The sequence below is a fragment of the Halichoerus grypus genome, chromosome 6 (assembly GCF_964656455.1).
Source record: "Halichoerus grypus chromosome 6, mHalGry1.hap1.1, whole genome shotgun sequence".
Taxonomy (NCBI): Eukaryota; Metazoa; Chordata; class Mammalia; order Carnivora; family Phocidae; genus Halichoerus; species Halichoerus grypus.
The window spans coordinates 119,503,443-119,512,859 of NC_135717.1; positions in this window are offsets into that span (position 1 = coordinate 119,503,443).

Here is a 9,417-nt window from a genome sequence, read left to right on the forward strand (position 1 = left end):
AGAGCTCCTCATGCGCCTGAACGGTGGGAGCAGGGGTCCTGCCAAAGGGTGCTTGGAGATCTAGGCAGACCAGTTGGGGAAGAGGGTGTACCCCTTCCTTTCTTTGACTCTTCCCTTCCTGGCCTACACACCACTTAGAGCTCTCCAGGGTTATCTGCATATGGGTAAAATCAAGAATTCTTGGCTGAGTGCCCTGGGCTGGAGATATCAGAATAGAAGAGGACAAGAGGGAGGACACCCCAAGTCCCTGGGTTTGGAGACTGTGTTGGCAAGAAGATGGGAGCCTGCACATTTGGCTTCTGTCTCTGCTACTCCTTAAAGGGCCCTTTGACCTTGCTCTGGGATGAGTTTAAGCCTCCTGTCTCCACCCTAGTTCCCCAGCTCCTGCTCCTTCCTAATTCCCTAAGTCCTTGATTCTTTTTACCCAGACATTTACACCAAGACTCTCCAGTAGCCCAGGGAACAAGTTCATACCCTCTATGAAAATAAGGGAGATAAAAATAATCACTGCCAAGGTAGGAGCCTGGAGAAAGTTGGCTATGAGTAAAATGGTGTCTCCAGGTGCCCGAGGATTGTTGGAGCCACCTGTCTTCTGATGAGATTCTTAACATAAAGAAACATTCTTTCTAGGTTGGGAACAACTTGCCTCTATATCCTATTGCCCCAAATTGTATGGTGGCTCTTGAGGGAGTTGGTTGGGATAAAGGCTAGTTAAGAGGTGGGAAATGGAAGTGTTAGCTAGTTAAGATGGGGAAATGGAAGTGTTAGCTAGCAAGACATTAACAGTGATAACAACAATTAGTGGACCACTTTCTTCTTGGTCCGGTGCTTTCTTACTGATGTCTCACAACAACTTGAGAGGTAGGTTTCACAACTACCATTTCACAAATGAGGAAGCCAAGGGTCAGGTGCAAGGGTGTAGGGTAGCCAAGGTCACTCAGCCAGTAAACAGAAATATCAAGATCTGAACTCTGGGCTGTCTTCACTAACTGATGCTGCCTGAGAAGGAGTTTAGGGTCTCAAAAGTGGAAGCCAGGATGACAGAACACCCCATTTACTTCACCTGGGCTCATAAGGAAGTGGAGACTATCCAGTAAGTGCTTGCTAGGAATATTCATCCCTTGGCCACTGGTCTGGGTAGTTGGGTATTAGTTAGCACTGCTGGGATTAACCCCTCTCTAATCATTCAGGGAACATTAATTGAACACCTAATATGTGTCATTTTTGATTGGCCACACCCCCAACCCCCTCTCCCGGTCCCAGACCTCCTCCTACCCCATTGAGATAGGTACCAAATAGAGCTCTGGTTTCCTGGGCTGGGGTGGAGGCCTAGGCAGCTGGACAGATGGAACAAAGTGGGGTGTGGAGGTGAGAGCCCCCCTACAGCCTGCACAGTGCCCAGAGGCAGCTATAGCGGCGGCCCCAGATTTACAGCTGCCCTGGTGCTGGTGCCATAAAAGCAAACGATCCTTCTCTGTACTAATTTCTGTGTAATTAGATCTCTCCTGGCATGGAAAGTGGGGAGTGGGGGTAGCCAGGAGGGGAGGGTGCCAAGGACTCTCCACAGAGGTGGGAGGAGGGGCCGCCGGACACACATGGCTTCATGTGGGTCAGATTGGGCACATGGGTCTGTGTGCATTGTGACAGAGATGGGAAATGCAATGTCACACCCGTGGTAGGTAAAGAGGCAGATGGGTCCTAATGTGATAACACCTTTGTGCCTAGGATGGGGGAAGAGAAGCTCGCAATCATGTACAAAGATCCTGAAGCTAGAAGAATAACTCCGGCTAGTCCACATGCCCATGGAAGGTATTGAAATCCTTGGAGGAGCTGCACACAGATTTCCCCACAGGCAGCAAGACACCAAACAAAATTCCTCAGAGAGGCCTGAACAGCAAGGAATTCTTGCAGATGCATCACATTTACATCCACATTTACAAAGCAGTATATACATTATAGCTACACATTTACCTGCATGACAGCAGATACACACCTCTCTTAATCAAATGCGGAAATTATAGCATCTGTACTAAATAGGAACTCAACAAATATTTGTCCCCTTCTCTGCCCCCACCCATTGCCTGCCCACCTCTTGCAGACAGAAAACTAAAGGACGAAAGAAGCCTTTTCTTTAAGTAAGGCTTTCTTCAAGATACTTGAAGATGGATCCCATGAAGCCAGAAAAAAAAAAAAAAAAAGAGGAATTGCAGAAGAAATCAAGAGGAATGTGGAGCTGGTTAGAGAGTGAAAGATTATGGAGTTCTGCCTTTCCTTAGGAAGAGCAAAATCTCAGAGAGGAAAAGAATAGAGTTGTTATTTCTACCTCCCTCCCCCTACCACCTCCACCCCATGGTGACAAACAATGACTATGGGGTATGGCAGTTATGCCATTTGGAACAACACTTCTACCAGCTAAGTATAACTTCTGCACTGGAGTGTGTTTGTGGAGGGGCCTCGGAGAGCCTCTTACCAGTCTCCCTCTTTTTTTTTTTTAAAGATTTTATTTATTTATTTGACAGAGACAGACACAGCGAGAGAGGGAACACAAGCAGGGGGAGTGGGAGAGGGAGAAGCAGGCTTCCCGCAGAGCAGGGAGCCCGATGCGGGGCTCGATCCCAGGACCCTGGGATCATGACCTGAGCTGAAGGCAAACGCTTAACGACTGAGCCACCCAGGCGCCCCACCAATCTCCCTCTTTAGCCTAAATTTCTGTCACAGTAAGCCTGCTAGGGAGTCAGCAGCTTCTGCTTCAATCCTTCTGCTGAAATGGAGCTCTTTACTTCATAAACAGTTTGCCCCATCGTTGGACTGCTGGAGGGATTGGGAGATCCTTTCGTGGAACTGAAATCCATCTTCTTTTTAATTTCAGAATATACCATTTTTAACTACCTGTCATATCTCCTTGAGTTATTCTAATGTTTTAAGACCAGTTCAATCAAAGCATTAATCGGCCCCCACAACAGCAATAACAATTAGATACCCATTGGAAAATCAGGAGATTTTGATCTCCACAGATGACTGTCATGTACTTATCTTAAGCCCTTGTTCTAATGGGTAATTCCTGATTAACCTGAGTAATGAAAATGTATCACAATAAAGAAAGATTTGTCATGCCTTGTTATCACTTCATAAGGCCATCCTTCTAGATACCTGCCATAACACCAGGATATTTCTGTCCCAATAAAACATGATCATGATGTGCTTGGCTAATAAAAAGGAAAAAAGCTGTGTATTAAAAATATGTTTAAAATGATTTGCATGAGTGATGTAAATATAAAGCACCACCATCATCATTGTCAAAATCATCCTCAGTTTATTTGCCTTTTGAAATCCCTGCTCGACCTTGGGGGTGGGAGTAGATAAAGGAAGAGGGAGGCAGGAAATTAGCATCTATTAAATGCCAGGCACTGTGCTAAACACTCACAGTAGCCCTGTAAGATAGGTATTATTATGCCCTTATAGGTGAGGAAATTGGGCTCAAAGCAGTTAAGTCACTTGCCTGAGGTCATGCAGGGAGTCACCAGGGCATCAGGATTTTTAACCCAGGGACGTCTGATTCCAAAGCCCCTACATCCCCCCCAACCCCAGACTGGTTAGTTTTGCTTGGATGCCAGCATTACCCTACCGAGTGGACCTCGACTACTCTTGTGACACTAGTGAGGACGTATGCTGGGCTCGAAGACCTCACCCTTCCTTCCCAGACACCCAGACTCCCCGCAGGGGCCAGGAGTTCAGAGCCTGAACTTTGTGGCTTTTGTGCTGGTCACTTTTCTGCCTTCACCCGGGGGTACCCACATATAATCACGGGTAGCACTAACACGCCCCGTCACTACTGTACAGTGAGACATTCATAGACGCAGTGTCACACTCTACCCACCCCGGGACTCACACAGGCTGGCTTTACCTTCTCTTCTCCCAGGTGGTGGCGTGCGTAGCCAGCAGGGGTCGCCGGCACACCAGGAATTACTACTTGCTGGGCCTGTCTCCTTCTGCCCTACAGGGTGGAAATGTTACTCCTCCTCCGCTCTTCTCCTAAAATCTCTGGCTAATCCCTCCCCTTCCCTGCTTTCCCTTCCTAGGCAACCCCCCAACCCCTGCCCCTCGCCCCGACCCTATAGGTCTCTAATGATGAGCTAAGTAGTTGCTCATTATGCAGCACCCTAATCTGCCCAATCCCAATCTGGACCAGGGACCAGGGATTCTGACTGTCGATCCTGCCTTAGGAATGGCCAAGGAGTTGGTAAGAAGCCTGGAGTGCCCAGCCTTCTGGTTCACCCTTGCCTGATTAGGACTTTCCCTCCTCTTGGGCCTCCCCACTACCCATTGCTTCTCAGCATCCTTCACTCCACCCTGTCTTGACCATTCTTTTATTGTCCCAGTGTTCACGTAAGCATTTGTCCCAGACATCCCCAGACCCCCAGGGTCCTTTAGCTCCCTCATCTTGGGAGGGCCTAAGAATGAAGGAGGAGGCAAATCTCTCGTGGAGTGATCTGTGGCCAGTGGTTTTGGATGAGAAATCATGGTTTGGGGAGGATATGGGAGGGACCCATGTACCCTGTCTTACAACAGAAAGAGGGCCAGGTGTCTGCTCCCCGCAGGAAAGGGGTCCAGACACAGGCTGTGGAGGCAGCTGTGGCCGCCTTCTGGGAGTGGCATCTCTCTGCTCTTTTCTGCCTCTCCCCTCCCCTGCTGTAGCAACAATGCCCCAGCTTTCCCAGGCCCCCACCTTCCAGCAGCCCCCTCCCCCAACTCCTGGAGCCTAGTGATTGGCGGCTGCCTGCTGCAGGGCCGGCTGGCTTTATAGCTTTGCGGCAGCTGGGGAGAAAGCAAGGCCAGAGACAGAAAAATGGAAACCAACCAAGAAATGGAGAACGATGAAAGAGTCAAAGAGAGGAAGATGGAAATAGAGGCAGAGGGACCTCAAGAATAACAGGCACTCTAAATCTAAATGATGAGAGGGACAGACTGAAGCAGAGATGGACACAAAATCATAGAGATGCTGATAAAAGATGAAGAAAATGTGATAAGGATGGGGAAAAAGGGAGACAAAAAGCAGACAGAAAACGTCTGGATAAGTCCTGAGAGTAGGAATGTGCTGGGCTTTCCAGGTGAGCAGGTTTCTTGGTAGTATGTAGAGGGTGGGATGGGCATCTAGGGACTCCCAGAAATTCTATGATATCGAAGACACTCTCCAGCTTGCAGCTAATCCAGTTCTCCCCACACTTGTGCTCCCGTTCATCCGTTCTAGACTTTTCCATGGCCACAGTCTCCTGGAATTTTTAAAAATATTTTATTTATTTAAGAAAGAGAGAGAGAATAGAGGGAGAGGGAGAAGCAGACTCCCTGCTGAGCAGAGAGCCCAAGGTGGGGCTCCATCCCAGGACCCTGAGATCATAACCCGAGCCGAAGGCAGCTGCTTAACCAACTGAGCCACCCAGGCATCCCTGAAGTTTTAAGATTATTACAGAAATGTCCTCCTTAAGGATGACCCGTGACGTAGTGTGGAAGAATCTTGTACTATTTTCCACGAAATGGATGGGAAAACTGAGCTCTGACACCTGGGAGGGAGGGATTTGAATATTAGAGCTATCTTTTCATCGTCCACAGATTAGCTTATAAGGTTGTTGACCCTCTCGTGGCACTTCAGTTGGCGCATGCCACATTTACCTTATATTACAGTTATTCTTTTGTATATCGTTTTTGCTAATATATAAGCTCTTTAACAGCAAGATCTGTGTCTGCCCTTCTTTGTGGCTCCCACAGTGCCTTGTTCTTATTTATTGAGTGAACCAATGAATGGCCCCTGGAGATGTTTAAGCAGAGGTTGGATGACTACCAATGAGGGATGTAGTCCAGGGAATTTCTGTACCGAGTGAGAAGTTGGAAATATATCTCTAAGTGCCCTTTCGGCTTTGAGGGCCTATCAGTCTCCATATATGAACCTGAGTTTCTCTGTTTCTCCAAATATGCAGGGGTAAGACACAAAACAGAAACCCCCAAATTATAAAGTACCTACCGAGTGCCTGGCTCTGTGCAAGGCATTTTACACATTTGATCTCATATCATCATCACGATAACCTTTGTGGAGAGAGTTATCCGCATTTTGCAGATAAGGGCTCAGAGAAATGGAGTGTTTTGCTCCAGGTCACATGGTTAAGAAGTATGACAAATTAAATCTGGAGACCTCTAACACCTATTTAATTGCCACAACACCATGATTCCACCAATCTGGGAGATTTCCAGTTTTAGAAAAGCATGGGAGTTGAGAAATAGGGGAGACAGAGGAGGGAAGATACAGCTTCTAAATTTAGGGTTAGGAGAGGGATTCTGGATTCTAACCCTGGGGGAAAAAATCCACTTTCGTGAGTTAGAATAGGACATTTCTACTCTCACCTGATTATCAATAGACCTGGAGAAAGAAAAAAATATGAGGGACCGGGACTGGCAACCTGGAGATAGGGTACTAAGCACTGGGATCTCTTGCCCCAGGTTATGGCCTTGGTAGCATAGGGCAGAGCGGTGCATCCAGTATGCAGTCTTGGAAATTTCAGGCATGTATCTTCCTGCTAGGAGGGATGCTGGGATTCTAGGGGAGTCTAGGGATGTCCAGGCTGTGGGGGTCCCATTCTGGGGTGGGGCTTTGGTTAGCACTGTGAAGGAGAAATTTATTACACAGCTTTAAATTTGTAATTTTAAGTTTTCTATTAGCTACATTAAAAAAAGTAAAAAGAACCAGGTGAGGGTTGCCTGGCTGGCTCAGTTGGGAGAGGATGCAGCTCTTCATCTTGGGGTTGTAAGTTCGAGCCCTGCGTTGGGCATAGAGATTCCTTAAAAATAAAATCTTAAAAAAAAAGAACCAGGTAAAAGTAACATTAACACCATATTTTATTTAACCCAATATATCCAAATTATTATCGTTTAAACAAGCAATCAATATAAAATTATTTTAAATTCTCTCTCTCGGGCGCCTGGGTGGCTCAGTTGGTTAAGCGACTGCCTTCGGCTCAGGTCATGATCCTGGAGTCCCTGGATCGAGTCCCGCATCGGGCTCCCTGCTCGGCAGGGAGTCTGCTTCTCCCTCTGACCCTCCCCCCTCTCATGTGCTTGCTCTCTCTCATTCTCTCTCTCTCAAATAAATAAATAAAAAATCTTTAAAAAAAAAAAATAAATAAATTCTCTCTCTCTCTCTCTCTTTTTTTTTTTTTTTGGTACGAAGTCTTGAAACTCCCAACATTTCAGTTTGGATTAGCCACAGGTCAAGCATTCAGCAGTCACGGGGGCTGGTGGCTGGCACAGAGGACAGGGAGGCCTAGAGCGTGCCTCACGCCTGACCAGTCAGAAGCAGTAGGAATTCTTTGATGTCGGATCCAGGCATCTTGGTTCCTGCCCTTGATTTTTCTGACACCTTGACTCAGGAGTCCTTGTTTTTATGTGAGTCTGGAGACATATTCCCAATTCCCATGGGTCAGAATCGTGTATCTATTACAGGTTCTGTGAAGTCCAGCGGCACATTAAGCTCCAGCTGCAACACTTTCCTCAAGCTCCTCTTGCCAAGCCACCAGCGACCTCCAGGCTGCCAATCCAGCGGTTTCCAGGAGTCGTTTCCTTGACCTCTCTGCTACCTCTGACCGATCCTTCCCAGTCTTCTCCGAGACTTCGAGTTCTCCAAACTTCCCTTTCATGTGGATGGTCACGTGGGTTCTGCCCTTGGCCCTCTTACCCTCTCACTCTACATGCGGGGACACCTGGCTGATCTTTCTTCACTCTCATCACCTTTACTTTCAAGGATCTTAAGTCTCTGTCTTCAGTTCCAAACTCTCTTGAGCTCCAGACTTACATTTATCTATCCAACCACCTACTGGATCTCTCTCTCCTTTGGAAGATCCCAAACACGTTGGAAATTCAACAAGTCAAAATTGCACCAGTCATATTTTCCCTCCATATATTTCTCCTTTTATACAATTTATTTGGTGAATGGCATTGCTGGTTATCTGGTCATTGAAATGAGAAACCGGGGATCAACCTGACTCCTTCTGTTCACTTCCCATTATCTAATTATCACCAAGTCCCATTAATTCTGCATCTTCAAGAATTCTGCCTCTTTTTCTCTTGACACTGCTTCAGTTCAGTGCTCACCATTTTTGCCTGGGTTATTACAATGGGTTCCTAACTGGTTTCTGTGGACTTTCATGATCTGTCAATAGAGTGTAAGCTTCATATGGGCAGGCATTCTTATGTTTTGTTCGTGCTGTTTCCCAGTGTCTAGAACAGCACCTGCCACATAGTAGGCACTCAATGAATATTTGTTGAGTGAACGTTTGAGTGTAGATCTCCCAGTTCAGGGGCGCCTGGGTAGCTCAGTCGTTAAGCGTCTGCCTTCGGCTCAGGTCATGATCCCAGGGTCCTGGGATCGAGCCCCGCATCAGGCTCCCTGCTCTGCAGGAAGCCTGCTTCTCCCTCTCCCACTCCCCCTGCTTGTGTTCCCTCTCTCGCTGTGTCTCTGTCAAATAAATAAATAAAATCTTAAAAAAAAAAAAAAAAGATCTCCCAGTCCATCTTTCCAGCCTCATTTCAGTCTACGACCTTCACTCAGCAGCCCTACCTGAGTGTTTAAGCTTCTGAGCCAGTTATGTCTTTGCACATTCTGTTCCTTCTGTCTCTTTAAGATTGAGCTTCTACATCGTCACCCATGGTAAGCTTCGTCTCCCCCAGTCTTGGTTGATTATCCTTCCTCTGTGGGCCCAGAGCCTGCCGTGCCTATCTCTAAAGTAGTGCTTATCTTGCTTTCCTGTTTTTGTTGTTTTATGTTGACTAGAAGCTCTTCGAGGGCAGTTTTTGACTGTTTTTGACCGTTCCATCTCTACTCCCAGCATCTGACCCATAAAGAGCACTCCATAAAGTTCTCTGAATTAATGCATGACATGTCTCTGTCCCAAATGACATCACATTTTACTCTTTTAGGCTACACCGGGCACTTCAACAGTATTGGTAATGTTTTTCTAAAGCTGGTTAGTGAGTCCAATGACGTTCACTTTATTATTCTTCATCCCTTCTATGTGGACACATATATCCTTTTGTATGTACGAAATATTTTAGTAAAATAATTAAAAAATTTATTTTTGGAAGGGCTGGCCCTATGTGCTGGTCTCCGTACTGGACTTCAGGAACCTGAGATGTACAAACACAGAACCTACCCTCAAGCTGCTTAGAGTCGAGAGAAGGAAGACTTGCAAGCATGCTGTGGTGTATTTTTGCCAAGGGCTGTATGTGGCACCTCAGGGGGTAAAACTGAGAAAAGTCGAGTAGGAATTCATGGAGGAGGCGTCCCGTGAGTTGTGAAGAAAGCGTGCGCCCAGAGGCCTGCAAAAATGGTGGAGTGGTTGTGTGACACCGGAGTCCAGGGTTCCTTAGGGTAGG